Genomic DNA, 17,607 nt, shown 5'->3' with positions numbered 1-17,607 from the left:
CCAGTGGCCCCAGACATTCCTCGGCTGTGGTAGCTGAACTCGTCTCTGCCTCTGTCTCCACAAGGTTGCCTGCTTTGTGTGTTTCTCTGTATCCTTCTTGGGTTCAAAATCTACTCCGACCATTCCTTCCATGTGTGACCTTGAACATGGCACTACATGTAATCATCTAGTAGGAGTGCCCAGATGATTAAATGAGATTATATACATATTTTACACTTTGGCATATGATTGGCCCACAGCCAGTGTTCCATAAATACCTCCTTGGAACTGCTCTCCTCTTTAGTAAGGCATTTCCAATGATGGGGTGTTCTGTGCATTCGGAAAACAAATTTGTGTCCACCCCAAACCACTACAGAGGAGAGTGGAGGTAGTTAACTGGGAAATTAAAACACCCAAAAATGTGAGCATAGAAAACATGGGCCTGAAATAGGCAGACTGAGTCTCTGCATTGATTGTATTATCAGATAAATGTTCAGTTGCCACCTTAATGACATCCAAAAAGGGGCTGGATTTAAGGTTTATTCAATACCTTCTTTACTTTCCAATGGGCAGTTTCAGGTGCAGCCAGCATTCTTGGCAAGATGTAGTTAATATCGTCGATTTCTTGGTGTAGGAAACCTATTATGCTTAAAACAAACCATCATTTTCATTCCTTGAAATCTTGACAGTAGGAACAAAAATCCCATTGGTAGAGATTTTTGCCCTTAAATGCCCATGGTTTATACACCTTGAAGAAGGCATGCCCCGATTGCATGGCCTGAGGCTTTTTGCCATCTGTGCTGGAGTGGGGTGCAGGCTTGGCCTCTGCTTGCTTCTCCAGTCTCACCATCCACCCATCCACCCATCCATCCATCCATCCATCCATCCATCCACCCATCCACCCATCCATCCATCCATCCATCCATCCATCCACTCAGTAGATATCCTGGCACAACAGGGACCCTCTACCATAACACTCTACTATACACTGAGGACACCTCCAGTAACTCATCAGGGTTATCAGATGCAGAGTGTTCTAAGACTTTCGAGTTCTGCCACAGGATCCAAGGAATCTAACCATGGCCTCTTTAGGATATTATAGGACGAGTTATGATCTCTCATGATACAGGGACCACCTGTCAGAAACGGTCTGTGTCTTCTGGAAAATTGCATGGAGAGGAGGGAGAGTGGGGTGGGATCGTGGAGAGTAGGCTGGTGGAGGTTGTCATTCTGGCACTTGTCACTTCTTTTCCCTGCTCTTTCAGGTTTGATCTGTGTCCCTGTCCATGTTGTATGCCCTAAGATCCTGCCATCTGACCAAATGCCTTCACCTATATTACTCCATGAATCTGGAGACCAAGGTTAGAGCAAGGACCTGGTACTTGTCCATTCCCTTTATTTGATTAAAGCCCCCATAATGAAAGCAGCACCTATGTCTGTCTTCTTTATCATTATGGCTGCCTCCTGAGATACAGTTTTAGGAAATGTTTGTGAAAGAAATAGAAGGGAGAAAGGAAGAGAAGAAAGAAGAAAACGATGAAGGAAGAGGGGAAGGAAGGAAGGCAGGAAGGAAGGAAGCGAAGATAGATCGAAGAAAGGAAAGAAGAGAGAAAGGAAGAGGAAAAGGAAGGAAAAAGGGGATAATATAGCAAATACTTGTGCTGAGCTTTATTCCCTATCCAACTGTGATTTCTAACTTTGTGCCCTGTTGATATGATACTATCTTTATCATATAGCTGGCACTTTCTCGTGGTTGGAGATCCCTCCTAGCCACCACCTGCCATGGTCTAACCCTGTTAGGGCCTCTCTATTCAGACTTACAGACTTGACTCCTAGTTACCTCCTTCTCTCGCTTTTCCCAGTTGAAACTCCCAAGAGATAGACATTCACAGGGGCTCATTTTATTTTTTCCATTGCTGAATTCTGCTATCTCAGAGGTTATTAGTTGTTATGGCTTGACTAACTGTATGCCAGATGCTCACTCTTAGGCCAATCAGCTGTGATTAAATGTACTAGGCAATTTTCAGGAAATTTACTTTATAAATATTTTCCAGAGAAAAATGCAAATCTTCCGAGATGAGCCCATTTAATGGCATACCACTTTTTTTTTTTTTTAAGCAGTAGCTCATTACCATACCGGCCAATATATTAAACAAAGACATACTTCTGAGACCAAAATCATCTTATTAAAATGACAGGGAAAGCCAATAAAACGCATCATCCATATAGCTTAGGAGACTAGGCCTGACTCTTTCCAAGAAAACTGTCCCAAGGGGAGTGCCTATAAAATCCTTCTGTGTTCCTCCCCTTTCCACTCCACATTATGTCCATGTCAGTGAATTATTTTCACACAATTAAAGCACCCATATAGGAAATATTTACAAATGTAAATGTGCTCACTCCCATCTGAAGACACCCCTTATTTGCTTCGTTATTTCACAGAGTGCAATTCACATCACTTCCCTTGCTCCAGCCGTTGACACTGTGGAGAGAAGCAGGCACGAAATAAATTGTCACTTCCAGAGACATCACTGTCCTTTGCTTGAATAATAAAAAGGCCTAATGTTTGGGACAAAAGAGAAAGAGAATTTTTTCGAATTTTTAGATGTTGAGATATGTGATTAAGTGGAGAATCTGTGGCAATTGAGGGATCAGCAAAGCCGAAACAGCAATGTTTATGGTCCTCTTATAATGATACCAGAGTCTGTACTCAGCATACCGCTGCTTTCAACTCTCCAAGCCTCCCATAAGCTTACAAATGATCTTTCGTTTATTTTAAATCAATCAAGTATCCCTAGAGGAATTTTCCAGAAACCCAAATATAATTACATAAACACACAGGCTTCCTAACTATGCATGTGTTATTCCCACAGAAAAATAGAAGTGCAATACAGAAGGAGTGAAGGTTTATAAAATGCATTTTAATGTCTTATGAATAAGAGCTGGATGCAGATACCTTAGCCAAAAATATAAAAATACAAAAGGAATAAGTACAGACGATATGATTAGACCCTTACTGTGGTTGGAATTATCCCCAAAGTCTCCTCTCCTCATTTAAATGAAGTTTACTCTGTTTCATAGTCTTCTTTGCAGTAACATACTTAGTCAAATCCTAGAAAATTGCTAACTTCATCAGCAGTAGGCAATGCGAGGGCCTGAGGATATAGCTGGTCTTTTATTTATTCATTAGATCTATATAACATCTATTTTCCAAAGAGCTCCAGGCCTTGTAGAGAATGTTTAACTGATGTTAGACAAGAGTTTCATGGAAATGAGAACAGAGCTGTGTCTAAGGAGAAGCGGCAGCAGAGGAGGAAGAAGGAAGTGTAAGAGGAAATGGAGATATTTATGGTGGGGAAAAGACACGAGAAGTCTTTAAAATGGCCAAAATAAAAATGCAAAGTCCCCAGTGCTGGCTCTCTCTAGTTAGTCCAGTTAGCGATATGATGACAGATGTTCCATTTCTATGAAGGAGAACTCTTGAATCTCTTTCTTAGAATTACACACACAGGGCAAGCTTCCAGCAGGGTCATTTTCAGCAGAGGTGTTAAATTCACAAGCTATATGCTGGTAAAATTTAATATTCAAATCCAGTAATATTTATGTTAACACATTTTAGTATGTCTAATGAAGTTCTCTCCCACTTCTCCTGGGTCTGATGTGCCTTAAGTTTTTCATATTGCATGCCATTCGGAAAATATTGAAAATCAGAAAGAAGAATGGATAGAACGTGGCAGCATTGATATTTATAAGACTGTAATAGTATGTAGTTAACTGGAAACTCTGCTGTGACATGTCCCCCACTCTTCCATGGCCACACAGAGGTGGGAGGCTCCTGGAGTGAGAGTTCTTGGCACATAATTGTTGTTGGACTCCTTCTATGACATGTAATCTCTACACAGCTCATTGAATAGGGATCCAGCCAGGTTCATGCCAATTTCAACACTAGCAGTAAACAGAAGGTAAGGGAGTGGGTTATGACGAGATCATGGGAAATAGGTGGTTTCAGATTTTTTTCATTTTATGGGAAAAACAGGAGACTGAATAGTTCGCATTTTTTACACCCCCATCGGTATGAAACATGACTTGTTAAGGCACTGATGATCACTTGCTTTAAAAATTAAGCGCTAACCTTCCCACAAATTACATGTAAATAATTAAGTCTAGTGTTGATGAAGAGGAATTAGAAGGCATAGAGCCCAGAATTTTTACTTTAACACTGAGACACTTGAGAGTGGAAGATAAAACAGATGGGAGGCTCCCTAGTCCCAGACAAGTACTTCTTCCAGAACCACCTTGTGGACTCATGGAGACACAGGTGCTTTCCTCCAGGACCAGCCTTTGGGGTCAATTTAGTTTAGAACAATTCAGTTTTTGTTGGAATGCTATGTTGTACTTGGAGCAGAGGTATGTCCCCGGCTCACCTTGTGTGGAATCCCGTTGAGTGGTGTCCCATTATAATAAAAATATGTTTTCATATTTTCTGTACATATTTTTTAAAGTTTATTTATTTTGAGAGAAAAAGAAGGCAGTGCAAGTGGGGGAGGGGCAGAGACAGAGAGAGAATTCCAAGCAGGTTCCTCACTGCCAGCGCAGACTCTGATGTGGGGCCTGAACTCATGAACCGTGAGATCTTGACCTGAGCTGAAACCAAGAGTTGGGTGCTTCGCAGACTGAGCCACCCAGGGGCCCCTCTATACATATTTTTGCAGCTTCAAACCGGCTCTTTCATCAGAACACTATAAGAAACCACTGAAATAAGACTCTTTGTCAGCCATGAGGATTTTCTCCCGCAAATGAGTGAAAAAATTTGCATGACAAATTTTTGTTCCCATTCTTTTAGAAAACAATTTATCTTCAGTAGCTCTCTGGAGAAAATGCACATTTTACTTCAAATATCAGTAAATGAACTCCAAATCAGGAGAATTAATTAGTAATGGCTTATTTGTTGTCATTTAATAAACATGTTTCCAATTTATTATCTACATACCCAAAATAAATGTTTAAGGAATGTTGATGGCAAGTGGAACACAGGTAACTGAAAGTGGGAAAATTTAGCTCTTGCTTATGCTTTAAAAGAGAACTTTGGGGCGCCTGGTTGGCTCAGTCAGTTGGGCGTCCGACTTCGGCCCAGGTTATGATCTTACGGTTTGTGGGTTGGAGCCCCACATCGGGCTCTGTGCTGACAGCTCAGAGCCTGGAGCCTGCTTCAGATTCTGTGTCTCCCTCTCTCTCTCCCCCTTCCCTACTCACGCTCTGTCTCTCTCTGTCTCTCAAAAATAAATAAACATTGAAAAAAAAATGTTTTTAATTAAAAAAAAAAGAGAGAACTTAGTACAGTTCTTATAACTCAGAGTTCATTAGAAGGCCGGATTGGGCTGGAAGTGGCAGTCCTATTACCTAAAGTCTGACATTGAGGCTCTCTGTCCTAGGTGTTTGAATCTTGAGGACATGGCAGAAGGAGCAGAGGAAGGGCCAGTGGGACTTCCCCCAGCAAAGGCCCTATGGCCGCCTGCCCCTTCCCTAGTAATAATGTGTCTGGGGTCACCACTTTTCGAAGTTGCCTTGGAGCCTCTATCATGCGCCTGCACCTTCTCTAGGTTATGGTTCCAGAGTACGCCTTCTCTTGCCTAAGATAAGAAAGAGGTCCGGGGTTGTTCTGTCGCTTAAAACTGAGAAAACTCTAATCAAAAACTTGTGAAATGGTTACCTGACGGTTTGTTGGTTTCTAAATAATAAGATGTCTGAGAGAGGGGTACTTTTCTTTTGTCGGTTCCCTAACGTGCTTCTCAGGGGCATGTTTTACCTGGGGTTGTGAGAGTCAGAAGAAAAGAGGAGCTTGTTTATTTACTGCCCAGCGCGCCTCTGGAGAGTGGTCCGTGAAGGAGAGAAGAAAACTTTGGGCGTCCTTTGCCTTACCAGCCATCCCTCTTCTTGGTGATTCCGGGCAAGCCTGCCGCTTTCAGTCCAAACTACTCAGGAAACTGTAGCAAATGATCAATAATTGAAGAGTTCAAAACTTACTTCTTGTTTTTAAATATAATTTGCTGTCAAGTTGGCTAACATACAGTGCATACAGCGTGCTCTTGGTTTCGGGGGTAGATTCCCATGATTCATCGCTTACGTACAACAGCCAGTGCTCATCCCAACAAGTGCCCTCCTCAATGCCCATCACCCGTTTTCCCCTCTCCCGCACCCTCCCCGCCGATCAACCCTCGGTAAAACTTCTCAAAGGCACATACTCAGCAACGTCCAAATCCAGGTTGTGATGGATAGGTTTAAAACTAAGGAATGGAGGTTCCTGATGCCCGTCAAATTTTTAAAAGGGAGAAAGAAGTGACAAAATGGCAGGACTTAAATATAAGTGTGATGCTTCTCTATTTCTTGACAGTTAAAATGGTATCACTTTACATTCTTGTGATGTGTGGGGAAAAACACCATAATGTCAAATTATATAAGAAATATTTAAATCTAGTAAAATGGTTGGTGTGTCTCTGGAGGATTTCAAGACATTTTACACACTTGTTTTAAAAAAGCAATCCGGACAGTGTTTTCAGATCTCGCAGTGATGCAAGTGTTTCAACAGGTAATGGATTCTATTTTTAATTTTGAAAGCTTTTATTTTTCCCTGTGGTTTCTTTTTTAATATGTTGGTGGATACTTTTTTCTTACCCAGCTTTCCTCCTGGACTTTACTGTCTCTCTGAGCTGAGTCAAATTCAAAGGTGAACACTATTTTCATATTCCTGGGTTGTTCTTCCTTGCCTCTTACCTGCAGTTGATCTCAACAGAGGCTTAATTCGCCATTTGGAAGTCAACATGCTAAGATTTCTAATTAATGGTGCCCTGCCTATCAAGTTAATGTCCTTGCAAATTATCTCCTTCTAGAGATTATTACAATTTGCAAATGCACATCCATTATATAATACATAGGGAGCTTAGCAGACGCTGATTTTAAACATACTGCAGAGGTGTGTTTTACCACAAGACAGTAAGCTTCCTAAGTCAGAACGTAAGCTGAAAGATGTGTGCCATCAAAATTACCATCTTGATAAGCCCTTAAATGGCACTGCATTAGAGATCAACATGCTGTTGTCCGTCACTCTTGCACAGCCTTTAAGATCACCGTCCCCCCCCCCCCCCACTTTTTTTTAAGCACTAGGTCCTTGGCATTTAGGGGACATGTATAATAAAAAAAAATACTTTTAAGCTCTAGAATCACATTAAGCATGGCAAGGTACCTGCACTGTGAGGTAAGCCTGGAAATAGTGGTTTCCCATCAGATCCCAAGCTCAATCCAAGGCGGACACTGATGGAGTACGGCTTACATTTCCTGCATTATTTACATTGTCCTCTCTCTGTCATCTCCCTTCTACTCACTCTACCTTTCCTTCTCTTTGTCAGGCCTATACAAATGGATTTAAGAAAGTTATATGGGCATAGAATATGATACCACAGTAATATTCTTTTAAGCGCCAATATACTGATAGTTTCATGGCCTAATTTTCACCCTTAGATGTTTCTACTTTTTATATTTGTATTGTTTCTTTCATTAATAAAATCCATACTCTAAATTCAAATTTCCTGGCAAGAGCCTACATGTCAACGTTTCAAAAGAAAACAAAGAGCTTTACTTGAAATCATCTGGGATGACACCTAGTAGATTGTCCAAGAAAATGATTTTCGAGACTAGTAAGTCACCTGTATCTGGAAGTGTTTCCTTCATTTTTTTTTTTTTTTTTGTTCCAGACATCAGCAAGACCCTGACATTCTCGTAGGTCCTCAGAAAACATCTGTTGGATGAAGAAGAAGGTGAGGGAGGGGCACCTGGGTGGCTCAGTCAGTTAAGCATCTGACTTCAGCTCAGGTCATGACCTCTTGGTTTGTGAGTTCGAGCCCCATATCGGCTCTCGGCTGTCAGCGTGAAGCCTGCTTCAGATTCTCTGTCTCCTTCTCTCTCTGTCCCTTCCCTACTCATGCTCTCTCTCTCTCAAAAATAAATAAACATAAAAAAAAAAAGGGAGGGGGAATGGGAGGGAAAGAAGAGGTGATAAAGGAGGAAGAAAGGAGAGCGAGTGAAGAAGACAGGAAGGAAAGAAGGGAAGACAGGAGGGAAAGGGAGAAGGAGAGGAAGGAAAATAATTAATAGACTGGAAGAGCATGAGTTTTAGAGCTGGCCCCCCATCTTTGGAACTCGATGACTTAGGCAAGTTGCATTTCCTGTTCCATAATTCCCAGTGTCCTAGGCTCAGTGCATAGACGATAGTAAAATGTCTGGCACACAGAGATTCAGTAAATAGAAGCTGAGTCTGGGCTGCTGGGCATTTATTACTGGGCCACAGTTTTAAAACATCACATAACTGCTATATTCATGAAGAGTAAATATAAAAATGCTTATGTCTGGAGACTAAAGAGCTGGACAGTAAACAGGTACATTGCTCTGAACCATCTGCCTGCAAAGACCATCACAAAGCAGGCAAAATTCTGAAAGACCTTCCAAAGACTCTGCTCTCACAGGCAAAAAGCACGTAATCAGAAAAACACTGTTGTAATAAGAACTGGAGGCCTGCTGAATCATTACTGGTAACGGCTGCCACTTCCGGCTGTGTGCCATGCCTTTAGTACATGCACTAGTCAGCCTCACATCACTCGGCTATGGAAGTGTTCCTAGTCTCATTTTTCACAGAACGGAGTGGAATTCAGAGAAGTCGAGTAACTTTCCTAAGATCACACAGGTCCTTAGGTGCCTGGGTTCAGATTCCATCTCACTTCTCCTGACTGTTCCACACCTAGGCTTTGGTCTCCCACACCTCCTCATGCTTGTTATTCCAAGTCAGCAGATTAACTTGACAGAAAATGGCCAGAGTCATGAGACTCTCTCTGTTGGAGTAAGAACACTAGTAAAAAAAGGTTGAGTGTAGATATAGATATTGAAAGAGAGAGATCATTAGAATACAAAGTAAATTCACTACCACATGTCCTGTGTGGGGTGGCAGGGATGATTTGTGTTTTAAACAGTATGAAGTCCTGACAACTAATAGTAAAAGGCCCTGCACACATGGGTCCTGGAATATGTATTGTGTGCCAGGCACTGTTCTCAACACTCTTATAGACAGTAATTCATTTCATCCTTATTTATAGGGACTCTTGGGGGCACTTACTGAAGACCAGAGGAGTCATAACCTATGCTGTTACTGTACAGATTACTTTTTTAAAGTTTGGGGGTGATGGGCCTGGGAGTAAGAGACGGAGTTGGCATCCAGACGAAAGCAGTCTGGGTCCAATGGTTTTGTTCTCACCAACGTCACGGGTTGGTCTGACGTTTGTTTATCCCACGCTAGTTTTGCCTGGAAGGAGTGGTAGGGGGATGGGAGAGCACGGTGCAGGCAGGACAGCTTAGAACACGAGCCAGGAATTACTGACAATGCTAAGATAGGAGTCAGAAAATCTGAAACCTGCCCTCCTCCCTTCTCTAAGCCTTGGTTCCATCATTGGCAGAGTATGGCTGATAAGACTCAGATACACCACTTCAGGGAGGATGATCGTGCAAATTCAAAACGTGGTAAGAGACACAAAATCTGATGGTGAAAGCACAGGTGCCCAAATCAGACTGCCTAGGTTTGAGTCCAGCTCTACAATTTCATAGCTGTGTTACTTGGCATAAGTTACTTAACTTCTCTGTGCCTCAGTTTCTTTACCTGTAAAATGGAGGTAATAATAGGACCAGCCCCATAAGGTTGCTGTAGCATTATTCACTTAGTGACTGGGGAATAGGAAGCACACAGCAAGATGGCTTATCATTATTATGCACGGTGATGGTTTTATACATTTAGGAATGGGGCATAATCATTATTTCATCTATAAGTTAAATTTAGATGAATAATGTAGGCAGTCCCTATTGTTACTCGAAGCTGTGTTGTTCTTTCCAAAAACACTCCTGAATTTGAGAGAACTGAGAGAAATAGGATGAGGAAACATGTAGTATGTGAAAGTCTTGCAAAGGAAGGGTCTTTCTTCTGCTCTGTGACTTGTTGCCTGAAAGAAAACACCTTCAGGAATATACTTTGCTGGTTGCTGTCTAGTCTTTTGAAAGCCAAATGCACATCTTGTCCAGTTTATATTAACATGTCTGCAGTGTTCGTCTTGGTACAATGAAGTGACGGCAGCCTCTGGGCCTCCAAATGTACTGAGCTATTAGGAAGTCATTAGTGTAAGAGCAGTAGAGCATTATGGGGAAAGGGGAAGTGGGGGCGGGGCGGAGAAGAAGGCTATATAATCATTCCTTCTTTATTTAGAAACAGCACCCCAAATTTCTTCAATAAATCAGCCCTTCCCCACTCACAGTCAATATTACTTACCACTTCCTCCTTGACCAAGGGGCAGGATTGACCTGGGCTGGCTAATGAGTATGTTCTATCCCCCTGGTGACAGACATGGCTTCAAGGGAAGGCACTTGAGCCAGCTGTTAGCCTCTCGAGAATCAGCGCTGGGACATTTGTTGACAGAATTAGCAAAGAGAAGTTCTTATTTCTGCTGGGGTCACTAGTTGGACGAAATAGAGATTGGAGAGACTGGCAGGCATCATGCCACTGTTTTATGGACAACTTTACCAAAAATGGAGCCAGACAAGAAGGAGGTGGAAGTTGGAGACAGAAAAAGTGAGATGGCATGAGATGCACCCCTGTATCAAACCATACCTGAGCCAGACCTACCTCCAGACTTCTCAGTTACAGAATCAGTAAATTCTTTCCTCCCCACCTGCCCCCTCTTTTCCTGCCTTTATTTCCCTCCCTCTCTCAGTCTGGATGGGGCTCTTGTCACAATGATGTGCATTCTCAATTTCACTTCACATTTGGCCCCATCCTTCTCCAAATTATAGAAAGGTTGCATCTCTCTGTAGGCTCTGCAGCTCTATTCACAAAATAGAAGCATAGGACTTTAGAATGACTGAAAGGCTAGCCGACAGCTCAAACAGAATCTCATTCTCCAGGGGGATCAGTTCTCCAAATTAATAAAACTATCCATGTCTACATTGTGGAACACAAACTCATTTTCCCAGGTTTATAAACCTCCAGGTAGATACCCAACTCTATTAAAATACTGATGGCTCTTATGAAGCTGGGCTGAAAAGGGGAAAAACAGATGCCTCCTTATGTAATAAACTCATGCGGTCCTGGCGTCCCATTCATCATACTGGAGGTAGCACAAGGAACATTCGGGGCGTCAGAAAAATAAGGGGAACAGTGAGGGATCCTTTTCAAATCCGTGTTCAAACAAAAATAGAAAAACAATAAGGCAAGTCTTCATTGTGTCTTTCTTGTCTTTCAGCGAGAGGATACAAAGCAAATTAGATTTGAAAAATGGTATAATGATCCTACCTTCATTGAGGAGAAAGGAAACTACACATAGCTTCCTAGGAGTCAGTGTCCCGTTGAGTATTCCTAATGAAATAACCATGGTTTTTGGGTAATATGCCTTATTGCAAGTGGACTTTTATGCAAGCCCAGTGCTATTACTATATAGATTACTTTTAAAGTTCGGGGGTAATTGGCACGCAGTTAGAAACTTTTTTTAAAAAGGAAAAGAGAAAGATTTTCCTTGGAAAATGATTGAATTTTGGGTTCCCTCTTTGGCTTCCTATCAGACATTAATTTCACTTGCTCTTCCAGTATATATTTATGGAACATCTCCCGCTTGCCATTCACAGTTCTGGGTGCTGGAGTACAGCAGAGGCCAGTGCAGTCAAGACCAGTGTCCCCATGAAATTCACTTTCTAGTTGGAGACACATCCAAAACAGGTAAGCCTATATATAGTCGCGACTGGAAGTGTAAGGTAACTGGAGAGAGAGTAAGTGCTTTGATAAATATGGTGTAAAGGCAGCATCATTGGTGGGGGGGTGGCATCTTTGGAGAGGTGATTTAGTGAGGCCTCGGTGAGGAAGTGAGAGAGGAGAGGGCCAGGCTGAGGAACCGCAGGTGTAAGTTTCCAGATTTAGCAAACAAAAATACAGGACACGCCCAGTAAAATTTGAATTCCAGGTAAACAGCAACTGATTTTTTTTTTTTTAATCCTCCTGATAGTGAAAGAGCTTTTTAAATCTAGCAACCGCCCCAAAGCATAAATACTCAGAAGTAAGCCCAGGCTCTGTGTAATCAAGGATTGGAGTTTGGGGGTGGGAGGAAGTGAAGGGATGTGAGGTTGAAAATGGAGGCAATCAAGGTAGAAGGCTAGGGTTTGGGTCCTCATGTGATGGAAAGCCACTGAGGGGTTTTATGCGATGAGTGGCCTCACACGACTTGCAGTTTTAAGTGATGGCCCAGTGGGCTGCAGGATGAAGATCATGGTGTGTGGGAACGCAGAGGCAGGAGACTGTGGCTCTGGTCCAGCTGTGAGATGGCGGGCTCTCACTTTCATGTGAGAGCAGAAGACCAGAGGGGTGAACTGCCTCCGTCAGGGGTTGCAGTTGCAAGTGCTGGAAAGTGACTGGCTATCTTTAGCACCAAAGAGAGTTGCGGGGGTGGGAGAGGCATGTATGTGAAGGCTGAAGAAACAACTCTCTGGATGCTCAAGAACTGAAGAAACGTGGGCAGCAGGAACCAGCCCAGGCCATGCTGTGAAAACGCAGGAGCCAGCCCCATGCCTCGGCCTTTCAAAGCTGCATCCTCTGCCTTGCCACCTCCCTGTGAGTATGTCTGCACTGTTCCTACATCTCCATATCATTCCCTTAAGATTCTCGGGCCCCGCGGCCCCTGGCTGGCTCAGTTGGTTAATCAGCTGACTTTGGCTCAGGTCATGATCTTGCGGTTCGTGGCTTCAAGCCCCGCGTCGGGCTCTGTGCTGACAGCTCGGTGCCTGGAGCCTGCTTCAGATTCTGTGTCTCCCTCTCTCTCTGCGCCTCCCCTGCTCATGCTCTGTCTCTCTCTGTCTCTCAACAATAAATAAATGTTTAAAAAAAAAAAAGATTCTCGGGCCCTGGCAGGATCATCTGAATGGTCAGTCCCAGTCACGGGCTCATGCTCAGGCTGCCAGGGACAGGGAGAGGGACTCTGCCTCCTTTGAGTTCTATAATCGGAGGCTGGGGGATCTGCTTCCCACCATGATTTAGACTAATAATTCACTCCAAGTAGGAACGATGCTCAAACTGGGCAGTTCAAAAATGGCCAAAATCCATGGATGTTTTGCTGTTGAAGATCAAGAAAATACCAAAACATCATAATTCCTAGAACTGTCTATAATTTATTTAAAAACAAAGATCAGAAAAATTTAGATGAATATTGTTAACGAAGCTAAATTCAGCACTTATGTCCAAAAGTTCCTCCAGTGTGAGTAGAGAAGGGAAAAAACAAGACTTCTTAGTAGCATGGATTTAAAAAAAAAAAAAAAAAAAAAAGGATGGAGATTTTAATGGCTGGTAGGAATACTCTGAGTCAACAGTGAGCTGTGGCTGCCAATACAGCATAAATCCCCATGGAAATAAAACCAAAGGATATTAAGAACCTAGGACAGAAAACAAATTTAAAGCTCTTGTCCAATTCACGATAGATTCAGGTATTTTTCCAGAGTTTATTTTCATGGCTGAAATGAATGATCGTAATGTTATGACCATTACCAAGTCCCGAGTCATTCTGCGATCGTGACACTAAAGAATGAAGTTGAAACCTTGCGAGGATTAACATTTTAGGCAGAAAGATCTGGATGGGGCAAGTGGCTTAACCTAAGTGTTAGGCTAAAAGAAGTTGACAGTAGACTCAAACTGATATAGTTATTATAAGATTTACAAGAGATAATACATGGAAGTTAGTGCCTAGTGCCTAGCACGTGTAAGTGTTCAATAAATGCCAGTTATCACTTTCCCAAAGAATGGTTCGTAGCCTCCAAGAGTAGCCATTGTGTCTCAGAATGGGATACACATAGGCCAACTGATAGATATTCATGAGTTGAAATATCTGCTTACACTCATCTCGAGGAAAAGGAGACCTGAAAACAAACATATACACAAAGCAAAGAACCTGCATGAACCAATGCAACGCATTTCTCATCTCAGTAGAGGGTCTTTTTTGCATTGACTCAAAATCCCCATTTCTGTGATTTGAACCACAATGGGCAGAAACTCCACAAGCATTCATACTGAGTGTAGGCACTGTGTGGATGTCCTACAGTGGCATTGACCATGGCTCTGACTCACGCGTCACGTATTTCCACCCAGACTTCATACCTGACCTTTCCAGCCAGCTACCTACAAATCTAAAACCAAATAATCGTAAATAAAATTTACAATCCTCTCTTACGTGTTCTACTAACACCCCATTTTATGGGGGTGTTAAAGGACAAGGTGGAAAAATGATAGCTAAAATTTTATGCAACAAGAAATATTTTACAGAGGGGAGCTTCACCCTGTTACATCAAACTAGAATATTGATGGCATAATTTATCATATTCATTGACTGTCATCTGTATCATTTATATATTCTGCTTGATACTTTATAAAAATATTTCAAACCAATCCTTAACATTTTTAAGAGTTGGACAATGCTTGTCTTATTCGTCTCGCATTTCAATTTTTCATAAAAGAGAAAAATTAATCAGTAGACCAACTGGAGAGGAAGGCAGGAGACAAGTTTTTTGAGCTTGGGCGCGGCGGGAATTCACAGGGAATATAAAAACAACGTGCATTAAATTCTAGGCCAGAGCTCCATAAAGTATATACATTTTCCTGAAAAAAGAAAGGAATTTTAATAAGCCACAAGCAAGGGCATGCTTGACTTGGCTATATTTTCTGTGGCCTATCATGTAAACCATCTTTAATATCGGGTTTCTTTTTATCTCCTACATTCAGCCAGGGCGTATACTCTTCTCTGCAGGGCACTTTGATAGAGTCAATAAATTGAATTTCCAGCATTAGTAAAGAGCCGTCAGAAATCATATCTAGGAAAGACTATATTCATTCCCATTCAGCTCTAAATCAGAGATTCATCAGGAAGGAGCTGTTTTGTTCTCTTTTATTTAATACTGTTTCCAGTGAGAAGTAAGGCATTTTCATGAGTTCGGTTTATCCCTGAACCACAGATTCCCTCCGTTGTTTTGGTCATTGGCTTCTTAATGACGACTTTTTTGTCCTGACTACAATGATTTCTCTCATAATGGATTCATTTACTCATTCATCCGTTCAGTGCAGATTTCAGAGTAAAATTGTGATAGAAGGGCAGCTGGGTGGCTCAGTCATTTGAGCATCTGACTTCAGCTCAGATCTGAAGCTCACATCGGGCTCTGTGCTGACAGCTCAGTGCCTGAAACCTGCTTCAGATTCTGTGCCTCCCTCTCTCTCTGTCCCTCCCCTGCTTGCACTCTGTCTCTCAAAAATAAATAAACATTTAAAAAATAATTCTAAAAAAAGGTTGTGATAGAGACTATGCTGTATTGCTGGAGAGGTTCTCTAGTGGTTCTTAAACAGTGAATTTTTTTTAATTAAAAATTATAGTTATGATTTCATCCCTGCTTGACCTGAATATTCTCATTGCTTTAAACAAGAGTAGCTCCATAGACTGGGGTCCTGAAGTTATGTTTCTAGTGTAAACTCTTACATTACTTTCCCCTAGGACCTTAGATAAATCAAGCAGTCTATCTAGACTTGAATACCTTCATCTCTAAAATAAATAAGTGGGATAAAATGTTCTCTAAGTTCTCTTATCTTTTAAAACATCAAATCAGTTTATTTTTGTGATACAAATTCCTTATATTTATAGGACTTGTCCAAGACCTCCCAGCCTAGGGGAGTGAAAAGGAGAAATTAAAATATAAGCCTCCTCATATTCTCTGCCAAGCCAGAGGCAATATCCTGATAGGGAACTGATTAAAAACAACCTACTGACATAAGCTTTTAGTGAGGAAGGTGTTCTGTTCCCTTGTTTGTTTGTTGAGTTAGGTTGAACTAATTGACACTGTATAAATATTTAGAGATTTTATAAAACATATGGGTTCATGGCTTCTCTTGCAAAATAAGAAAATTTAGCAGCACTGACTTACATTCTCCTGTGTCAGTAATTGACTGGAGATAATTAGGAGTTATCCCCTCAAGTGATTGACTTACTCAAGTTTGCTGCAGTCCTCACTCTTGTCTCATATACAGGCTTTTCCTCCTTTATGTTACTTGCCTTGTCTATAAGGTAATGTGTCTGCAAACCATATATAAAACCGTAAATGTATACGTGAGTTTGTGTGTGGCATGAATGTGTGGGAGTGAAGAGGAAAGGAATATACTTTCATATAGGATACACAACCATATCTAAAATAAGAGAACAGGGCAAAAATCATTGATAGATTTAATCCCCATCTCAAAAGCAATTAGAGTTTTCGACTTAACATCTACTTACCATCATTCACTTTAGCAGAACAGAAATGGAAATGCCACTCAGAACTTAGTTATCGCTTCAATTACTCACCAACATTAGCTTTGTGGATATTTCCCCTTTGTTTTGTCCAATCCAGTAGACAATAGGTGTAAAAATACTTAGAGATAAAACTTGCAGTACAAGCGTAGAAAGCTTGATTGTGAGAAATGATAGACTTCTCATTGTTAGAGACGGTTTTCTTTAGTGCCCATCGTTTTGTGAAAGGATCACACAGTGAAGGTGGATCACTTTCAGTCTCCTGCAACACTTTGAACTCAGAGTATCTTGCTACCAGCGCAGGTTGGTTAATTAAAGAAGGAAATAAGGGAAATGTTCTCATCTCATTGTTGTCTGTATTTCGTTCTATTTAAGTGTGAGGCATTTTCTTTATAGTTTTACTTAGTATTTCACTCCTGGTTGATTGCAGTATAATTTAGTTTTTATCTCTTTCAGTCTTCTATTTTTCTTTTTCTCAAAGGCAGATAAAGTAGTTAATTAAATGTTTATATTACAGATAGAGAATTCGTATAAGAGAAGTAATCACTTTCTTCTCATCTGAAAATTCACATGTTCCCTCTGGACATGTTTCTTCATTGTTCACATTAAAAAGTAATCATTAATTGCACCTTATTCTTCTTTCCTTACATTGTTTGGCTTCTTGCAGAAAAAAAAAAAAAATATTTCCCCATCACCACTCCTAATATCCCAGTAATGCTTAGTCTTTCCTGTCCTTGAGTTGCCTGAAGGAATTCAGATAAACTGATTAAAATATTATCAGTTAACAGACTTTTTAAAAAAAATCAGTTAACAGTCTTACAACAATCTGTTTGAAGCAAAGAATCTAAAAAAGGCATAAATTGAGCAGATCTCTTTTCCAATCAAGAAAATTTTTCCTTTAAGGCAGAGAAATACCCTTCCATCCATGTGAAGATCAGTCATTTGAATTCAGTGCACCCTTTCCCAAGATTATGATGTCTACTCCGGTGCTGAGAATTTCTACAAATGTTTTGCCAGGTCTTAAAATATCCCTGGTCTTTCCTCTGACAGCTTGTTGTTCTGTACCATTTACTGCTTTCAAACAGTATTTTTTTAAAGAGATGGCAGTTTTTCTGAGGAAACATGACAGTATATATAAGACTTTCTCCCCCTTATCCATAGATAAGAAAAGTATCATTTGGAGATTGAGTTTCTTTCCTCTAGCATCTGAAAGATGAGTTGCTCACAATTTGCAATTATGTGG

General features: G+C 41.2%; 1 long non-coding RNA gene across 2 annotated transcripts in view; it reads left to right on the top strand.

Annotated features, from left to right (window-relative positions):
• The window catches only part of LOC123605811, a 45,238-nt gene that overhangs the window by 13,672 nt on the left and 13,959 nt on the right, over positions 1-17,607 (top strand). Inside the window, exons 1-2 of one of the 2 annotated variants that reach the window (XR_006715899.1) lie at positions 2,835-3,941; positions 11,686-11,776. This is a non-coding gene — a long non-coding RNA (uncharacterized LOC123605811). Of the gene's footprint in view, positions 1-2,834; positions 3,942-11,685; positions 11,777-17,607 lie in introns of those variants that run through there. The other variant, XR_006715898.1, reaches the window with a different exon arrangement.

Source organism: Leopardus geoffroyi, chromosome A2 (assembly GCF_018350155.1).
Source record: "Leopardus geoffroyi isolate Oge1 chromosome A2, O.geoffroyi_Oge1_pat1.0, whole genome shotgun sequence".
NCBI classification, from domain to species: Eukaryota; Metazoa; Chordata; class Mammalia; order Carnivora; family Felidae; genus Leopardus; species Leopardus geoffroyi.
The sequence above is the reverse complement of the archived record's forward strand: the minus strand, read 5'-3'. Positions and strand labels throughout refer to the sequence as shown.